General features: G+C 47.0%; 1 long non-coding RNA gene across 2 annotated transcripts; it reads right to left on the bottom strand.

Annotated features, from left to right (window-relative positions):
* Positions 1-817: 817 nt before the first annotated feature.
* Positions 818-20,965, bottom strand: LOC114016643 (uncharacterized). Of its 2 annotated transcripts, XR_003561234.2 has the most exons (5): positions 11,637-20,965; positions 4,491-4,580; positions 3,942-4,069; positions 3,570-3,844; positions 818-2,015 (listed from the first exon to the last, which is right to left on the bottom strand). It is a non-coding gene; the product is annotated as an uncharacterized LOC114016643 (long non-coding RNA). The 2 variants fall into 2 exon arrangements; XR_008733815.1 differs by lacking the exon at positions 818-2,015 and having other exon boundaries at positions 2,891-4,069.
* Between the last annotated feature and the right edge of the window lie 156 nt (positions 20,966-21,121).

Here is a 21,121-nt window from a genome sequence, read left to right as displayed (position 1 = left end):
GCTCCTTCATTCCACCTTATTTTAATCTATTTTAATCTGTTTTATTCTGTTTAAATTTATTTTAATTTATTTTATTCTATTCTGGTTTATTCTATTCTATTCTGGTTTATTCTATTCTATTTTGTTTTATGATTTTAATCTATTCTAGTCTAGTTCATTTAATTTTATTCCATTCTATTCTATCCTATTCTATTCTGGTTCATTTTATTTCATTCTATTATATTATTTCACTCTATTATTTTATTCTATTCTATTCTAGCCTATTCTAGCCTAGTTAATTTTATTTTATTCTATTCTATTCTATTCTATTATTCTATTCTATTCTATCTTATTCTAGTCTAGTTCATTTTATTATATTCTACTATTTTATTCTACTCTGTTCTATTCTATTATGTTCTATTTAATTTTATTTTATTCTATTCTATTATTTTATTCTATTCTATTCTATCCTATTCCAGTCTAGTTCATTTTATTTTATTCTATTCTATTATTTTATTCTATTCTATTCTATCCTGTTCTATTTTAGTTCATTTTATTTTATTCTATCCTATTGTATTTATTTCACTCTGTCCTATTCTATTTCATGTTATTTGATTTTTTAATTCTATTTTATTTTATTTTATTCTATTCTATTTTATTTAACTTGATTTTATTTCGTTGTTGTTTTATTGGTTTATGTTTTGTCTCATTTGATTATTTCATCTTTTCATTCCTATTTTTATTTATTTTTTGCTTTCTAATCTTTTATTTTTATTTCATTGTATCATTTTTCATTTTATCTTTTTTTTTTACCTTTATTATATTTTATCGGTTTAATTTTTTCATTGCATCATTTCTTTTTTTTTATTCATTTCTTATTTCTTTCTTACATTTCCTCCATTCAAATTTTTATTTCATTATTTTTAAGTAGCACAGCCCACTTGGAAGGGCCCTACAATGACCACCTAGGCCAGCTGCCAACCGCCTGCTTATTTTATTCTTTATTTCACTTTTTTTCATTTTGTTTTATTTAATTTCCCATAGGACACCCCATTCCTATAGGACGACCCCCAGGGGCCTGTGGGGGCTGCTGGCCCCCCTGGGCTGCACCCCCCCGGGGGTGCTGCTCCCTCCTCCTGCCCCCCCCTCCCCTCCCGTGGGACCTGGCGGAGGGTCCCTCCTGGGGCTGCTGCCCTGTGCAAAGGGAATCCTGTGGGATCTGCTGGGAGATGCTGGTGTGTCCCTGGCTGTGTCCCCAGCCGTGTCCCAGGCCACCCCGCTGAGCCACCTCCCGCTCCTGCAGCTCTTCCTTGAAGCCAACCCAGTGGTTTCTCAGCCCGTTATCTCATTTATTCCCCTAATTAATGAGCTCTGGCCACCCACACCCGTCCCGTTGCCGTCTCCCACCGCCTGTGCCATCGCAGACGCCAGCCCTGCCACCCTTTGCTCATTTCCACCCTGATTTTAGAAACATCGGTGCACGTGTTGAGCCCTGCACGTGGGTGAGGGTTCGGCTCTGTGGGGCCAGGGCATCCCTGCATCCCACTGGCTGCATCCCAAGGGATTCTGCATCCCAAGGGATGCTCCTTGCAGCCACCACGTGCAGGAGCTGCCGTGCTCAGGGAGGGGGTGGGCGAGGGGCCAGGGTGACGGGTGCTGTTCGGGAGGTGTAACCGCTCCAAGTGGACAAGGAGACAGGCCAGCAGCGATGCTGCACACCCACGGCCCATGGCGAGCTCAAGGGGAAGCCCACAGGGGCACAGAGCTCCCACCCCCAGCAAAACCTGGCCTGCGGGGGGTTGGTTTGCGGGGGTCTCGCAGCCCGGATTTTAGTGGCAGAGGAAGATGAACCCAGCAAATCCAGCAAAAGTGCAGAGCCCGAGATTCCCGGGCTGCTCCAGCTCCACTCCCGCCTTCCCTACCTTCCTCCTGCAGGCAAAAGCCTTTTTTCAGTGTCACAGACAAAAGCGGAGTTATCTGAGGTGGAACTGCTCGAGACTTGCAGGCAAATTTCCATTCCAAATTTCATCTTCCAGCTTCAAAAAAAAAAAAAAAAAAAAAAGTCATTTCGCTTTGTTGCTTCTTTAAGCCCAAAATATTAAAATCAGCAAACCTATTTGCATGATTAAAATGCGCAGTGTTAGCCCTACGTCTTCTAAATAAATTTCAAAGGAATAACAAAAAACCTCTTTAAAGCATGAGCCTCTTTCTGTCTGTTTTGCATGCAAGATTGTGTCAGAACTTCTTTGAATCTGGAAGTTTCTCTCACACTCCCAAACATTTATCATTTCGAGGCTGCCTTAAAATCTGCAGCAAAATATCCCCATATTTTAAAAATCAACATTGGATGCCTAGATCTGCTCAAGGCTGAGGAATTTCATTAGCACTTGACACTTTAAAAAACAGTGTCAGGTCAGGACAAACACATTTTCTTTGCTGCACAAGATAAAATCGGCTGGGGTTTGTTTTTTTTTTTAGAAATGATGCATAAGAAATATGTCCCAAAATTCTGAGGGAACGGGATCACACTGCCCGCAACACGCGCTGTTCCCAGCTCCCCTCCCTCGTTTATCATTGAAGCATCTCAACGCGATGCTACAAACGCCTCAGCACCCACGTGGACACCCGCCCAGGAGTGGGGCACTGGGGGCCCATTTAGCCACTTTCTGGGCAGAGTGGAGCCGCTGAGCTCCCTTCCGGCACAAAAACGTGGAATATTTCCTGCAGGAGTTCCCCCTCTCATTGGGGGTGCCCCGTGTGTCCCCGGCTGGACCATTGCATCCAGCTCATAGGGCTGCAGCGCTGCTCCTCAGGGCGAGCATCCCCATGGGGATGGCCAGCGCTCTCCCCTTGTCCCTCCTTGAGGGACCACAGCCCACACTGGAGCATCCCCATCTCACAGAGGATGCGGGGACATGACCCCAGTGACGCTCCACTGGCTGCCCAGGTTTTCCAGCAGAGCTCGGGCTCGGTGCAGGGATGGGAGTCGGTGGCGTGGATTTGGGAAGCCACCGGCACCTCTCCGAGCTCCAGGGGAAACCCAGCTGCATCCACAGGCAGCTGGGAGATGCTGCACAGTTGGGAAACTCCTGTTCTTCCCAAGTGCTTCAGTGGGACAGAAAATCCGAGCTCTGCCCAGGGCCTCCCCCCACTCACGGAGAGCAGAAAGGCGGCTAATGCTTCAGCCGGGAGAGCCTCTTCCCTCCCTTCAGCCATGGACATTGTAAAAATGTTCTGTGATGGAGAAAGAAACATTTCTTAAGTACCATTTGATGTCTCAGAATGGCTCCAGGGCTAGAGAAAACATGTTTATTTACTACTATGCTGATTTTAATGCAAAAGATTGGTTCACTGACTAGAGGAAACAAAATAGGCAACATTTTCCATAATGTCTGCAAAGTGTTCTTAGGCTGATGAAAATATTTTCTTTCTTTCTCTCTCTTCCCTGCATTTTTTTTAAACTAGCATTTCAAATTGAAGAATGGCTTGAGGGCTGAAGAAATCACTTGATAAAATACCCAACATTTACATTCTTGCAGGAGAAAAGCTAACTTTTTCTTTTTTTTTTTTCCAGCAGAACAGTAGTTTACCCAGGCAGAAGAAACAATCCCGCAGTATCCCACGTCCGTTTAACCCTTCCTGGCTGCAGCTTTTCAGTTATACGTTAGCTGTTGCCTGCAAAGCGTTAGAGGTTTTGTTCCTTCTGCAAATTCTGGGTTTTGAGGACGCTGAAGATGGTTCAAATACGCTTTGCATCTTGCTTTCCAGTCGTATTTCTGAATGCCTGTGCAAGGGAGCCGGCCTGGCTGGGTACCAGCGTCCCAGCTGTCAGGGAGCCCACGGCAAAGCACTGCTGCACCAAGCTCTGCAGAAACCAGAGGACAAATTTATTTTGTGCAGACGCGACTTTCCAGCAAACTAAGTCATGAACAAGACCTGCAAGGTCTTCCTCATCTTCCTACCTCCAGAGGCGCCGCTGCCGGGGTGGCCGGTGCTAGGGCCGAGGTTGCCACCAGCCAGGCTGGCCTGCTCCCCGGCACTCTGCGGCTGCGGGAATCACCACGTCCCAGCTCCGGGCTGGAAAAGGATGCTGGAAAAAATGCAAAAATTAAAGTCTGCCTTGAAAGACTCATTTTTCGGCAGCAATCCTTCAGAGGACTTTGCAAAGCAGATCAGCTGTCATATTAAGATGAATTTTTGTAACTGGGACAAAAGTTTCCTTTGTAGGTAGAAGCAGTATTATCTACCCAGCCTAACACATGCAACTACTATTTGTGCTGTGCTGTGAACTACAAGGCAAGCTGGTAAAATTACTCGCTACCAGAAACCTTTACTTTGATGGTACATTTAGCTAACACTTCAGTGTAATTGGTATTCATAGGAGAGAGGAGATGACACAGCAGCTATATTACAGCCATATAAAGTTTATTGGGATTAACATACCATCATGAATAGCAGCAAATGACCAAAAAAAAAAAAAATAAAGGTATCACAAACCCTCATTTACATACTTATGGCAAAGGGATTTGCCTTTTCCTCTCCTCATCGTACCCACCAAGTGGACTTCACCACATGATGAGTTTTGCTTGTTGTGCTCCAGCCTGCAAGAATAGAGACAATCTTTAATGTCCTTGTAGACAATTAAAACACCGTAAGTGAGGAAAGGGTTGGTTCCTTGGGGGATTTGCTGCAATCAGCGTAGCAGAGCCCAGTGGTGTGGGAGGATACATGGGTTCTGGCCATACAGAGCAGGAACTGCCTAGAAACACACCTCTCAGCCATGAAGCTCAAAACGGGTCTGAAGGCAGATATTCCACCTGCCTTTCCCTTTGGAAAATGGAGATAAAGAGGTTAAATGACAACCTGTGACCATCCCGGGAATTTATCTGCTGGCTCTGCCTCGTTAGTCTCTTGCTCCCTCTGCTCCTTGACCGCTTTGTGGTGTCTTCATTTCACTTCCCACTCCAGAATTACACTCTGCTCCCATTAGGGAGCCTTGCCGGCATGTATTTCACTGGGAAAGCTTTAACCCTGCTGCAGTAAATCTCTCCTGGGTCACGGAGGGTCTCATTCCAGCCCAGCAATGTTTTCATGTCAGCCCCGCAGAGATCTCCTGGGAGGCCCAGGGCTCAGAATTGGCATTTTGACGGTGTCTGAGCTCTCTGAACCAGACCATGACCCTGGCAGATAACTGCCATCGCAGCCCACTTGTAACATTAGTAATTGCAATTGCCAGGCGTGATGGGACATGATGGGATGACAAGTGGCGTGTTCGCTGCGCCCTCCAGTCACCCATCATACTGGAGGAGGGACGGGGTGCCAACACTGCATATTGGGACCAGTCCCTGAAATCTTTGCTCAGCCAAAGCTGCAGGACCCAGGAAGACAATTTTTTGGCCAAGGAAGCCTTTCACTTGTTGTCCTTGGTGCCTGTTCAGCCCAGTTATTTTTTCTCTGCCAGCTATTCTCCTTTCCAGCTTTGAGCGTGGGGTGACAGCCCCAGTTATCCCAACCCTCTGTCGGCTCCAGCTCACGTCATGCCAACCAGAAAATGGGAAACACCGCTACAGCCTCTGCCACCTCACTCCTCTGGGCAGGGCTTTCCCACATCAGCATCCCCAGCAACACGACGAAGCCGCTCATGGGATATGACATTGCTCTGAGCGAGCCCATGTGATGGAATCGGATGTTAGCGTTGTTATTTTGTATAAATAAATAAAGTTCTGAGATCTTTACATTCTTTACGCAAGGCTCGGGCATCACCCTATGCCACACAGTTGTCACGGTGCAAACGGTGCTACTTCAACTACAACCAGGCTTATTCGGTTTACGTTAAAATGATTAGGAATATGTTAAAACAAACAGAAATGAGAGTGTCTCCAAGGTGGTCGTGTTGTCCTAACTAAACTGGGACAAGGTTGCATGTAAAATGGCTTTACTCGTTTGTAAACAGAGAAGTCCTTCAGATCCTGCCATGAGAATTGCTCCAGAAGGGATGGCACCGCTTGTTTCCAGCTGGGTCCCACGAGGTGAGAGTGGGACAGCAACAAAAATAACACAGTGTTGGCCTGTTTGAATAGCTATTTATCATGGAAAGGTGTGGTGAGTGTGCAAGCAGAAGGGAAAACCCAGTCCCAGGAGGCATTTTTGCTCTGGCTGGGTTAATCCATGGGCAGGTACTAAATGCCCTGGCGTAGCTGAAGTTGCCAGTTCTGCTGCAGGAAGGTTCCCCACCTCCCCAGACACAGGCTGCAGAATGTTTTCTCAGGAGCAGCATTAAAATAATTTTTTCAGAAAAATATCTACATTCATCTGCAAGACTCAACGTGTTGGAGGATAGAACCTCTTTTTGTAAATAATCTTGATATTTAATTGCCTTTACTGCTCAGAAATTGTATTGAACTTGAACTGGCACAGTTCACGGGACTGTACAAGCCCTTCTCTGGCTGACTGCTTTCCCTTTCTGGTGTGCCCATGGTTTCTGCTCCCCAGATGCATCACCTTTCACTTGGCTGTGTGAGTACACACTCTGCCAGCACAGGACTGACTGGGACGTATCTCAAACCAAAACTCCCTGTAGACTATCTCAGGCTTCTCACATAGTATGGCTCATTTCTTTGATACAACCATCGCTTTTTCAAAGCCCTTCTTGGATAATCATTTGAATTAATTTAAAGTTGACCACTCAGTTGACAGCTAAGCAGATAAATGTGTTCAGCCTCTCCCTAGAGATGCTCTTACAGCCCACACCATGTTGGGATTTAGATGCACAGAAACACAAGCAAGATGCCTTACATCAAGGAGCTCGGTCACCCTTGGAGGGGCAAATAACTCTCGCCAGGTGGAAAGGGGACGAGGTGGCTGCATTTCTGCTCTGCAGGAGATGATGACGCCCTCAATAAGAGTGTGAAACTGCTCGAGACCAAGTCAGGCATTTAATTTTTCTAAGCTAGGTGCGTAAATGAGACTGGCATAATCGCTCTGGGTTTCCCCTTCCTTTCCGTAGCAGAACATCTTGGGTTGAAGCATCTGTGACGGGGCTGATGCAGCAAGTTTCTGCGGTCAGAGCCAGGATCCATGCATTGGTGCTGGAGGTGGAGGTGGGCATCTCTGGCTCTCAGGGCAGCAAGCCCCGCTCCTGCTATGCCGGGAGCCCTGGGACTGGTGTCACCGGCAGGTACCACTGGGAAGCGGCTCCTTCACCACTGGAAATAGGCTAACAGCCACACTGACACCCACTGAAAATTTTGCCTATTAATGTTAGCATATGGACAGCTAAACCAGTCTTCTCCAGTGAGGGCCAGTGAGGATAGAGTGGGAAGAGGGGCTGGAGCAGCCCTGCCTCCCCGCAGCTCTGGGTTCTCTCCTGAAACAGTGCTGCTGGACATGGGATAGTCTGGATTTTTATTCTGAGTGATCAAGGTGATCTTCTGAACGATCAAGTGATAACTCAGAGTAAGAATCTGAATGTCTTATGACTGTGAAATTTCCTAAAAATTTAGCTCCAACATGCTGTGAGAATGTCCTGAGAGAAGAGCGCCCAACTGTCAGCTCCTTTGCCACCTCCTCTGCCCGCTCAGCCCAGCCTCTCCCAGGAGAGGAGAGCGTGGGAACTGGGAAGTGCCCAGCAAATTATAGGATCAAACATCTGCCTTTCAGCTGCAAGACACACAGGGCAGGGAAATGACGAATGGGAAAGATGCCCTGCACCACGAGGTGCCTTTCACACATAACAATATAGGTAGAGGATGCTCTGCAGGGGCTGGCTGGGTGTAAATTACAATCAAACGTGGCACACACCCCCCCAAATACTCAGGAAAACAAGAGGAGCCAGCTATTTGCCTGCTGGGCTCATCCGATGGCAGCTCGCCGAGCCCACCACTGCACTCCAGAGCTGCTGGTGGCACGGTGGCCACACTGGCATTCCTCCCAGGCGTTCCTCCCGGGCAGCCGTGCTGTACCTGACCTCTGCACTGCCAAATCAGGAGCATCCAGCATAACACAGAGAGATTTTGAGGAGACAATTGTGTCTAGATTTTCTGCTCTTTGGAAATGTGGCATCTCATCACCTAGCAAGAATGACTCCAGCACCCCCGAGTCCCATCAGAAAATACATTTTAATTCTCCTTGGTGCTCTGGAGGAGCCTCTTAGTGCTCTGGTCACTCCCAGGGCTGAACTCCTGCGAGGAATAAGCTGAGCACACGCAGCAGCCCCTGAAGCACTGTGGATGCAGCCAGGAGCGCATGCTGCTCCCGGCAGAACAGAACTGATGGTGGGCTGTCAGTGCCAAGCAAGGTTTTGCTCATTTTTTAAACTCAGGCTATTTTAGTATCTCTTTTGGCAGAAATCAGGAGGAGGAAAAAATAAAAGAAGAAAAATTTGTTGCACTTCGATGCCTCCTTCTCCTACCTCAGTGAAATACAAAGGAAAAATGTAGATTTCTTTGGGTGAAAATCTCATCTAACAATCTTTGAAAATACATTTAGTTACAATTAAACCAACTTCCTCCCAGGACAAATGCTCCATGGAATTTTTTCTGCAGACCTGATGGAGGATTTTAAAATGGCAGCTATGGCAAAAAGCAGCTCCTGACAGTGACCTCTCTTAGAAGGTTGGTGCATCGCACACAAAAGATTTCCAGAGCGACTCTTGCTGCTTAAGTCAAGCCAAAACTCTTAATGTTTCCCACACCACCAGAGCGTGATCTTATCACGGGAGCCACACTCAGAGCCTGTGCACTGGTGTGGCTCCTTTGCTATCGGTGAGAAAGTCTTGATTCGAGGAAACAGAATGATCCCTCCAAAAGTGCATCGTTAATCTTTATTCTGTATTTGCCCAGGTAGCTCCACTGTTAGAAACAGAGGACAACCCAAGAAAAGCCATCCCTTCAACTCCCTCAGGACAATGCTCTAAGTGATGAGAAAGAGCTTCACCAGCCCAAGATCTATTGGAAAGAAGACTTCAGCCTATTAATTTTCCAGTTTTCCCACAACAGTTTTGAGAGCTTTTGTTTCCCATTGTGATAAGACAAATCTCTAATCCGCTCTTCATTAGGAGCTCTGCAGCAATGTGACGGCCCGCCCGGCCCCCAGACTCATCCATTGCCGTGGGATGTCTCGTACCTGCTCTGAGGTGCTTCCCGCTCCTGGCCGGGCTGGGCTGGGCTCACTGGCACCAGGCAGGAGGAACTGGAGCACCAGTTAATGCACACAACAGCATGGAAAAAAACCTACTGTGATTTACCCACACGGAGTTCAATAAACATTAGATCTGATGGCATTCATCGTTTTTTCATAGCATGCTCGATTACTGCTTCAGTTATTGCTCAAATGACATCATTCCTGGCACAGGAATTGATTGATTTTTTAATGAATATTCATATGGCATTTCAGCCAGGAGTAGGCATTAATATTCTAAGAAAGAAGAATGAAACGTACATCCTAATTTAATGAATGATTGTAAATATGTATCTGATGGATAATGTGACGATGAGCATTTAAAAAGGCATCCATAGTCACCTCGGATGCTTTTCTTAGGAACAAAGGGGCAATGGGATGCAGGCAGGGCAAAGGGGTGAGGGAAGAGGTGGGACTGGGCCACCCCATCACGGTGCTTCTGGCCAGCTTTTCATGACACAGGTCTCCTTGGGTTGGGCTTCTGCACCCAGCCCAGCCCGCACGTTAAATGTTTGGAGATAAAGCATTTAATTATTATTATTAAATTAATAACGGTTACTGACCCCAGGTGATACTGGGGCTGCGATGCGGTCAGCGCTGGAAAACACTGACGAAAGTGAGCTGTGAAGCTCTCCATGAAGAGGCAGGAGATGACCAAGGGGGACAGGAGAGAGCACCCATCCCCCCTGTGCCCACTGGGTGCTGAGCACCCATCCTGCCCCCCGCTAGCAGCTGCCATCCCCCCCCGGAGATGCCAGGAGCTTGTTCGAGCCCGTCCTGCTGAGGCAGGCAGGTATAGCACCGGCTTTATCCTCTGCGGAGCTCTGTCATGTTCAATACCTTTCACCGTATTATGAATTCAAGGCTCGCGGTCCCCGAATGTACATATATTTGTCAGACACTCTTAAGATGTCTCCCTGTTCTGAGCACTGATCCTTTGTGAAGGCAACAGTTGTAGTGCTTCAACAGCAACAACAGCCTTGGTTCTCCCCTCCCCGCACCGGTCTCAGCCCTGGAAAGCACTAAACCATGGGCTTAGCATGTCGCTGCTTACGGACTCTTAAACAGGCGTTTAATTTCAATGCGTGCTCGGTCCCGTGGGGAGAGCACACACCTGAAGCATCTTCTGGAAGCAGGGCTTAAATCAGGGCATCGCCATTAAAGTCACCGAGGTGACAGGCTTGAAAGGCTATTTATACCCGGCGGCTTTCTATTGTGCGAGGGAGAGAAGGGCCCTTCTGCTGACAAAGCAGAAACGTGCCTCTTCCCCACGTGAAGTGTAAAAAGTAATACCCTAAATCCACTGCGACCTTTGCAGAATTGCAGGCAGGACCATGCTGAAATGTCCCCTGGACTGAGACCGGGGAGCAGGGACGCCAACGGGTGCAGAACTTGTTTTCCTTTCCCTCTCCAATGAAAACAACCCCTTGCTATTCCTCTTAGCAGCTGGCAGGGAAAAAAAAAAGCTACCTTTGCAGGCCAGCTCCTGAAACTCTCGCTTAAGATACCAGCCAAGGAAAAGGGCTCTGATCCCTCCAGCACCCTGGAAGAGCAGCCCTGCAGCCAGGGCTCTTGTTTGCGCATCAAGATGCGTGGGACCGAGTTTGACGATAAAAATATATACAAAGTTATGCTTGGTATGGAACAAGCAGGCAGTAGCTGCTGAAGACTTCACAACATCCTGCTTTTGGCTTGCCTCCAAAATACCAAAACAAAACAAAATTCAGTTGGCATCTTTGCAGATTGAAGCAAGTTTTCTTTTTTTTTTTTTTTGCAACAATTGCTGAACAAACGTTTCGATGCTGTGCCCCCGCCCCCGCCCCTTGCTTTCTCCCCCAAATCATGCGCTGGAAGGATGTAAATGATGTTCAAGGTCACAGGCAGGCTGCAAACAAACCTGGCCACGGCCCACCTCTGTCCTCGGTGGTTTCACTGCACCGTGTCCACTGCCGTGAAGCACAAGCTGAGGGTGATGAGTGCATTCGCCCACCGGCAGCAGTGGGGTGGCTTCTTCAAAAGGGCTGAGCCACAGGGCTTGGCCCCGCACACTTATGCTGGGGGATTCTGGACACCCCCCCTCAAAGAGGTGCAGCTTGCACTCCCGGCTCAATGCAACCCCTTGTGCTTGCCATTCACATAGGAAAAGCAAAACCATCTTCCTCCTGATGGCCCCGTCCACGCGCTGCTCCCAAAGGCAGCAGGGTGTTTCTGTGCAAGCCGGGAAGCAAGGCAGCAACGCCAGAGCTACAGCAGCGGCAGCAAAGTCAGCCTCAGAAAAAACCCACAGCAGTGACCTGAAATGAGGGACTTCAGGATTTGGCCTCATATTTCTTGTGCTACACGCTGACACAAAGCAATGTACATCTTCTGTACGTATGCACATTGCAACTTGACCTTATGAGCATCGCTTTCAAATGTTTTATTTATTTCCCCAAGAACAGGCAGTTTTGTTTGAGAAGAACACAAGGTGAAATCCTGACCTCGTTGAAAGCACTGAGAATTTGCCATTGACTCCAGCAGAACTAGACGTTTCTCCCGAGCTATAACCAGGTTTCAGGTCTTGGTTCTTGCTTCTGTTCTTTGTTGGTGCTTGATGCTTTAAAGGAAGAGACAAAAAATCCTATAGCCCTTTCATGCATGCCCACCATTCCCTAAGAATGGAAAAAGCAGCATCAGTCCCCTCCTGCCCTCCCTGGCAAGCAGTTACAGTCCTCGAAGCGTGAAATTTGCTTGCCTGTATTGTAGCTCATTGCTATCATGTCGTTACTGATCATAAAAATTATCCTGTGTTTCTCCAAACCAGGCACCGCATTCATCCCGTTCTGAAGGCATTCGCAGTGTGTGAATATAGGCATAATTTAAACAAACAATCTCTGTGGAAACCACCCCCCTGCTATCGTAAAGAGGAATGCACTCCCCTGGCTTTCAACAGCCAGATTGCAGAAATATGTGTATTTATGTGGTTTTTTTGACCTGGCTAGCGCTGCAAAGCCCTAAGAGCAGCCCCTCTAAGCACTGCAATAGCTACTTTGCAATCAAGCCTTGCCGTGTACCCAGAGGAGCTCTCTTCGTATAGTGTCTTAATCAGTACATAAAATGCTTTCAGTGAAATGCTGCCTTCTTCTGTTTATTTGTCACAACTGATGCTCTGGTGAACAGTAAATAGGAAATCTGTTGGCAAATCAGCACTACCAGCTTGGTTCATTAGGAAAGGCTGGAGGACAGGAGAACTGCGTGCAAGTCCCCGTTGTGCCTCGTGATGGACCCTCAGTCCTTGAAGCTCAGCAAGTTGTACAGATCCTGAAGGCACATAAATCTCTCCTAAACCAAACCCTGCAAAACCGAAGCACACGTTTATGTAATTCTTAGCAATAAGGATGAAGTTATTAAAAAGATACGGGCTGATCACATCAATGTACGCAAGAATTCACCATCAGTTTGGCTAAGAAAACTTTATGTTTCGAGTTCAGCCCGTTTTAGCTGCGCGTGCTGCTCCTCACTCGCCTGCCTCGGCCCCAGCCCCGCTGCATTGCACAACGGCAGGTTTCATGTTTGCCACCAGACCGTTTGCAGTCAGCGTCACATGGAAAAGAAGGAAGTAACAGTGCCTACATTGCACGTAACTGCAAAGCAACTGTGTTTCCAAGAAACTATTAAGCAGTGTGTATTTGAAGTTTAAATTAAAAAGAAACTTGGAAGAATTTTTCTTGGCTTAGGGCTTTTTATGAAATTCAGATTCTAAGTGCAATGTGTCCAGGCAACATCAGTAATGCAGCAAAGCCAGGCTGCATGCAGTGAAGTGGTGTCTCGGGCTCTGACAGGTGAAGCAGGGATCCAAGTGGTCCCCAATGCCATCCACCCACTGGTCCCCTCCCCAGGCAACGTCCCCTTCCAGCGAGGCTGGCAGGAAGGAACAGCAGCCCACAGCCCCCCGGGCACAGCCTGGCACCTCACCGCACTCCCACTCCGCACAGCGATTGCCAAGGGGCTGGCAGGCACGTGTGTTCCCTTCTGCTGAGCCTGCAACGAGGCGGCCCCGTCCATCCCAGGGACCTGCCTGGGATCGCTGCCGGGCTCTACCAACGCCTGCCCCAGCCCAGATGCCTTTCGCCAGCCAAAGGCTGCTCCATTGCACCCCCAAGCCCCCTCCCCGACTGGGGTTGGCTTTGGCCCCAACTCACAGACAGTGTTAGGGTCAGCCCTGCACTCACCCAGTAGGGTGGACCGGGGTCCTGGGGCTGCGTGGGTCCCCATGCCCCGGGATGCTGGCAGGAGACTCGCCGGGACACGGCGGCTCTGTGTGAAACAGCTCCTTTGTGCAGGGCGGGTACACAAAGCCGGGCGTACACACAGCTGCAATTGTTCCTTGGGAGCTTTGCATGGATGAGGCCACTGTCCCCCGGCAGCTTCAGACACCCTTGATGTCAGAATAAATGAACAGGCATCATTAAAGCAACCGCATCAGGCTTTTAAAATATACATTGCTGTAATTTATTTTTGAAATCATTGCTCATTTTTAGCAGCTGGGAGGTAAGACTCCTCTGAAAGAAAGCTCTTTGCCCATCTAAATTCTCCCCATTACTGAGCAAATGGTTTGCAACAACAAATTTATTCCGTGGTGTCTCCTGTGCTCTTTTTTGTTTGAAAAAGCCACAAACAGATTGTGATTTTCTCTAACAGATTCACCATCTGGGAAATTTTTCATGCAACTCCTTTCCTCACTGGGAGCAAGTTACTCAGAGGGGAATTCCCAGCAGAGAGCAGACTCTGAAGGGATGGGTCGTTCATTTAATTAGCGTGCATAATCTCGATGTCCTTACTCAGGCAAAACTCTCACCCGGGCCAATGGGAGATTTTTATTTTTTTTTTAAAGAACCAGCTAAGGACTTTGGTATTTGTCTCTTGGTGTTACATACAGTATTTTCCATGCAGGGGAAAGTTGGCTCTCGGATGCATTAGAGACTGTGATTTACTACAGCCTTCTGCATCCAAGGTCAGGATGCAGCCCTTCCAGCCCCTGTCACAAGGCTGAGCGCTGGCAGGAGCAGAGCTAGCGGCAGAGGAGCAGCTCCCTTTTGCACACTTACCCAGTTGCGGGAACATCACACATTTTTGGAGCACAGTCTCTGCAGACAGTGGAGTGTGGGGTGGAGGTCAGTGGGGCAAGAGGCTCTCCAAAACCCGACATGCATCAGCTCAGCAAAGCATCGTGTTCGTACAGCCCTTGGCAAGCTACACCGTCTTTTCCCGCTCCCCTAGTAGATGAATTTATCGCTTGAGAAAGATGCGGGAGATGCAGGGATGCTCCTTTCATCTACATTAACTTAAAGCTACTCCTATGGTAAACCAGCATGGAGCCTAGCCTTGAAGCGCAACACACATGCAGTCTTGATTTCAAGCCACCCAACTGGAGAGCTCAGAGCAGACCCTGACAGCCCAGCTCTGCTCTCACCTAAGCACAGTTCTGAGAGCTGTACAAGAAGATCTTACGCTAAACAATTTTCACTGGCTCATTACTGGACAAAACTTCGCTTTGAACTGACATTTTCTGGGCACGATGACTGCTTTGAAGCAGGAAGACAAAATTAGTGCCGGGAGTTGGCAGGTGAAGAAATGCGAGTTGGTTGGGTGTTTGGTTTTTTTTTTCCCCAGCAGCAGAGCTGTCCAGGAGCTATGGAAACCTTGTTTGGCTAAATAAAAATGGAGAAAGATAACAAGGCTTCATATTTTCCAGCAATGTCTTCACTGGAACAGTATGCTATCTGTGCATGCTAGAGGCTCCAGAATAGCCAAAGCTGTTCCTGAAAGCAAATGTGCTGTGTTGTTTTCCACAACTGGTAGTAAACGCTGTTTCCTATCTTCCCAGGAAGGAAAGGAACAAACCCAATGATTTATGAGAACCCTGGGAAGAATTGCAGCGAGCTTTCAGCCAGGTAGGGCCCTTTAAGGTAAGGGACTTGTCTCTCCTCCTTCTCCAGTCTGGTTCCAGTGCCTTTCTGCCACTGACACCTGCAGACTGGGCCACAAGCCACCCCCAGCTGGCTTGTTATGGAAAATGGAAATCCCAATCCTAAAGCTGTACAGATGGAAGCAAAAAGCTCAGCCCTTGGAGCTGGCTCTGGGAGTGAGCTGAGTGTCTGGCAGGGCACAGAGCCTGCCTTCGAGGAACCCCGAGGCTGCTCCCCTGGCTGGGGCACCAGGTCATCCAGCATCCCAGCCTGGGTCAGTGGCACTGGCATGGTGAGGTCCTGGGGTAAAAGCTCACTCCAGGAACTGGGAAAAACGGTTCTTCCCTAGGAGATAGCAAAGGCTCAAGAGACATATTTAGAAAGAACAATAATAGCAAATGCACATTTATATAGGCCATTCCTGAGCCTTTAGTTGTCATTGAGTCCAATACTCCACAGCACTCACAGAATCATAGAACCATTTAGGCTGGAAAGGACCTTTAAGTTCATCAGGTCCCACTGTTTAACCCGGGACTGCCCAGCCCACCACTAAACTATGTCGCCAAGCACCGCAGCTGCGCTTTTTTTAAACATTTCCAGGAATGGTGAATCCACCTTGTCCCTGGGCAGCCCATTCCAGTGCTTGACAACCCTTTCAGGGAAGAAATTTTTCTAATACCCAATCTAAACCTCCCCTGGCACAACTTGAGGCCATTTCCTCTTGTCCTATTGACACTCAACCAACTTTGCCATCTGTGCCAGCCATATTTTTGAGCGTTGCTTATGGTTTCCTATGTAATACTGAAAGTGAAAAATATATCCACCCTTGCCCAAATAATTCTCTTGCAGAAACCTCCTTCCACTTTCTTTCAAGCCCTCCACTGTGAGTCTTCAGCTGTTATGTTGAGATTGCAGAAAGGAGCATCTCCTACATGCATGGGGACAGGGGCTGCTCTATCCACACAAATATTTCTCCAGGTCACCTCCAGCTAGGTCTCAGGGGTCCTCTCTGTGCTGGTTCTCTGAAGCCTGTGCCTCCACTGGCTCTGACCTTGCCACTCACTGGAGAACAAGTCCCATCCAGCATCTATTTTAGGGTTTTATGCTGCTGCACATCACTGTAGTACTTCCCACGTAAGAATAACAGTAATTACAAAGTCCATCACAGTAGGAATATTCCTGTTTATTCTCCTAGGAAGCATCATAACTGTGTCCTGAAGCGATACAGCTCTGCACTGCAAGCTCAGCTCCACATAAGGAAAGACAGCACCTTCTACTAATTCATCAAGGTGCACCTCAATGCGAAGTGACAGTTCCTTCCAGTCACTCAGATGCCCATGGTGGGCAATACAGTCCGCTTACCAGAGTTAAAGCCCTGGAGCTAGCAGCTGTGCTGTGCTCCTGGCTCCTCTCATAAGTTGTTGGTGAATGACCCTTCAAGGATGTAAAAAGAAGTGTTCCACCCAACTCTCGATGCTGCTTCTGAGGCACAACCACACAGAGCCTGATTCTCCTCGACCATGCCCTTGCTCTGACTATTTGCACCCGTGCAAACAGCAGAGGAGGATTTAGGACATCCCCACATCACACCACCAACAGCATCATAACACAAAAATCTTCCTTTTTCTTCTCAAGCAATCAATCTATCCATCAACATGTTAAAAAAATAAGTTTAATGTAGGAGGCATGTTTCATACAGAATTTCACAGGCACCCAAAACACCAGCTGGTGTCATGTTCTGAAGAGTTAACAAGGTGAAACTCCAGCGCTTCAGTCTCGTTCGCACATTCACAGGCTAAACAACAGGCCAAGGCAGCTTTGCCACCGCACATACCATCACTGTCATCCCTGGTCTTACATCTGCAGCACAGCCAGAGCCCCCATTGCTCAAACACCTGGAAAGTTCTGGAGTGAGCAGGACTCATGGGGGAAGTTCTAAAAAGGGGTTAGCATGGGTCCAGACCCACAGATACACTCCCCCAAATCAGTATTTCTAGTATTTTCTTAATTACCCTTGAGGCCATTTTTAACCCAGTAAGCATAACAGTAGCATTTAAAGCCCAAACATGGAAAGAAAAAAATTTTAAAATTACAGGGAACAAACCAGCTGCTCTTGCTGTTTGGGATGGAATCGGTGTGAAGGAATGAAATAGAAAATTTAAAAAATTCTAGTTATAGCCATCTAGACAGTAAGAAGGGAAGACTTAATGCATTTTGGAGCCTGATCCATCTCTCCCAGCACTGATGAATTTGGGAAGATTAAAAACTCCAGAAGAAAAACTTCCCCAATGGGAAGTTCACAAGTACCTGCTCAGCATGAAATATTTCTGGCAAATATCATTATAAGCCATTTGTTTGACTCTTGAAGCAGGAAGTTCACCGTCCCCTGTTACCACCCACCCCACCCCCCTTATTAAAAATGCCAGGATTTTCAATTAAACTAAATGGGGGGGAAAAACCAACCCAGTTTATTCTTTGCATATACTTAATACGATGTTTAGCCTGCCTCTTCCTCCCTCCCTCAGTTGTAACTTGGCTCCCCTTGAGCTTGTAAGAAAGTTTTAGAATCTCAGCTCCTTGAGAAAAAAATATTTTGGCAAAGTAATCCTAAAAGCTTTGAAAAAAATATCAGATTTAAAACCACTGAATTTAAATTCTGAACCATTACCAAGATCTTACTTATTCTGCAATCTCCCGAGAATGTCGTGAGGTTTAATTAGCTCCAGTTGGAAAATGCTTTGAGAAGTGCCGTAAAGGTGCCAAATGCTGCTCCACTCATGTAAATCTAAAATGTTCAAATTATTACATCATAAAACAAATCATTTGAAAATTAATTCCTCTTCCTTGCCAGCATGACTTTAAAGGGGGCTCACTTCCCCCACTGCGCTGGTAGGATCACACCACCCGAGCACCGCAAGGTGGCCAAGTGCTGGCAGTGACCAAGAATCAGAGTATTTTGAACTTCATAGCCCCTTTGAGGTCTCCTTCTCGACTATTTAACCTTGGGGTTGTCTACCTTCGTGTGCCATTGCAGACTGGAGCTTCAGGGCACTCTGACAGTAGGTACTTGGCTACCTTTGTGAAAGACGACTGGAGAATCACTTCCCACTGTCTTCTAAGCAACTCGGCCCCAAGGTCTCTCTCGAGGAATATTTGGGCATTTGGCAAACGTTACTTTTTTCGTGATTCAATAAGGACACGTACTTTTTCCTTGGTACGCACTATTGACCCTGGCTGCAGAGGGCTGATGGGAAGTCTGTGCAGTAAAGCAATGAACCACAACACAGAAGCCCTTGTTTGCTCAATTGTCCCTGCAGGAGTGTCACATAGCAGACTTGGACTGCTTAAAGAACCACCACCAAAGGTAGCCGCAAAAGTGGTTTTATTGAAGTAAGATGTTGTAAAAGTGAGGCTTAACAAAGTCCGGTGGCAAGGTTCAATCTATTACTTACTGCACAGAGGATATAATAATGATTCAAAGTTACCAATACAAAAATTTAATGCCCTGTGATACAAGGTTATGCGCAGTATCAGTCACTTACCACAGATGTGCAGTTGCTAAGGGGTCTCTCAGCCTCAAGGAGTAACCTTGAGAGGTGTCCCAACTCAAAGCGAGATCACCACCATTGCACCCAGCTGCTTAAGCAGGGAGGGCTCAAAAAAGCTCACTCAGGCTGTCATATTTATGGAATAAAGCAGTTGGCTCGCAGTCAAATTACGTGCAATGGAAAAGGTAAGTATGAGACTCCTTGTACCCACAACCTCCTTTGTTCCTTGACCAAATTAGTCTTGGAAGGACCACCTGCTATTCATGTGTTAATCGCATGATCAGTGTTCCGGTTTCCAAGCTCATATACATCAAAGCTCACCGTGTCACCCTGTTCCTGCGTGGGTTTTCAAAGAACAGGTTGCAACTAGAGAAGTTCATGACCCAGTCACAGCCTAGACCTTTACTTCCTTCATAGCCTGAACCAAACTACCACAAGTCTGGTCAAGCAGACAAGTGTATGGGTCACAAAGGGCACCCAGCAGCCGAGGCAGGCACGGGCGGGGAGCACAGCAGTGCCCACTCGTACCACAAACCACCCTTTTACTCATTGTTACAAGGAGTGCTGAAATACAGCCACTCCAAGGTGAAACAAGGTCCTACCACCCAACACGCCTGCCTGCTGCGCCTCCTGCGAAGGGAGAGGGAGAGCCACTCCGAGCTGGTTGCTCAGCTCACACCAGGGCTGATTGCTGGCCATCTGTAACGTGTTTCCTGCAGAAATTCTTGAGCATAGCCACCCCAAGAGTCCCACAGTCTGCACACCAGAGCTGCAATGCCCCAGGCTGACAGCTGTACCGGGTAGGAAAGCACTGGGCTGGGAATTACTGGGAATTCTCTCCACCCACAGAGCAAGCTGTAGCTTGGACCTGCAGGATACAGAGGACCTGCAGTCCAGAGAGCGACCCCCCCCCAAAAAAAGCTCTGGGGGGCTCAACAGTTAGGAGGAAACTTCCAGGCACCAGTTTGTGACATATGCTGATACTACATCTTCCCTGCAGAAACAGCCTTTGACTCTCAGGGGGCTAATCTAAAGTTCACACCAGCATGGTCCATTATTTATTCAGCTCCACACATTCAGTCTGCATTATCTGTAACACCTGATAATGAGATAATTTCTCGGTTTGCTTTAGCTTTGGGCTTTAGACAGAAGTGTGTCTATTTTGCATCCATAAGCCTACAAATCAAAGTATGTCAGCAAGAGACTAAAGAGACATACTCACAAACTGAAATATGAAGCATCCTTCCCTGTGTGCAAACTCGCTTTTTTCTCAACCACATTCATATCACAGACCAAAGAGATCACAAAAGAACAGTCACGTATTTCCAGTCTTGCTTATTCCACTATGATTGACTCCAATGATTTCAGGGAGTGGAGGGTGGGAGGGAAAGGGTTTCTGTCATTTTTAACAGTGTTTTTACCAACAGTTCTTTAAAGAACACCAGAAAAGGAGCAATATTCCATTATAACAAAAAAACAAACAAACAAAACCAGAATAAAAATAAGCTTTAGGCCAGCTTCTGGGCTCCATAAATAAAGTTACTTGACTGACTGCATGTGAACAATCTTGACACCTTAGATCAAGACCTGTAAAACTGAGCTTTAAGGCTTAACTCCCTTCTTGAGCTGTTAGTAAAGCTCTCCAGTGACCCCACTCGTACCGCTGGGGAGGCAGAAGAATGTTTCCTGTAATTGCAGAGAACAATTATCACCATTTCAAATTGTACTCTGCTTTCAGTCTCTCCTAGGTAAGACAGTCTCATCTTGCCATCCTCCATCTGACAGAGATACCTCTGTGAGAAAACTGGAACTAATCAGTTCAGGAAAAAGTAGAACCAAACGCCACAATCTGAACTCTAAGGACCATTGCAACGGGTTCTCCCTCAGTCATTGCAAAATGATAGCATATTTGCCATGACTGGGAATATCAAGAGCACATCCCAAACTCTGCTCCCAGTCACTCCTGTGGATTCGTTCTTTTACAGTAAAACTCAATTACTCAGCACTAACTGCCTGCAAAGGACAAAGCCATTCAAACCTATGTAATTATGTTAAAGTGAACAGAACAGTATAGTGGGTCAAATGTATGTCCTGCACAAATCTAAAAACAAAAGAGGAAAAAACCCTCCCAAACCCCTGCACTCTGCTGAATTTGGCCCCATAATCTTAGTAGGGAATATGCAAAATGCAAACTACATAGAGAAAGGATAACATTGGTCAAGTAGGATACATGTTACACACCTGAGACATTAAGGAACATTTTTAGGAAAAAGGTGAAGATGGATTAAGAGCATGGGGTGCAAAGTTATCTGGCTTCTGTCCTCCAGATAAATCACTGCCCTTTTCATGCCCACAGGAATACAGGAACAGCAGCAAGATAAGCTTCTATGGATTAGAAGAAACTTCTATTAACTTGCGCTGTGCAAAGAAAAAAACCACGCAATCAAGTGTTGCACTTTGATAATCCAT

The sequence above is a fragment of the Falco cherrug genome, chromosome 9 (assembly GCF_023634085.1).
Source record: "Falco cherrug isolate bFalChe1 chromosome 9, bFalChe1.pri, whole genome shotgun sequence".
NCBI lineage: Eukaryota > Metazoa > Chordata > Aves > Falconiformes > Falconidae > Falco > Falco cherrug.
This window is presented reverse-complemented; position numbering and strand designations above follow the sequence as displayed.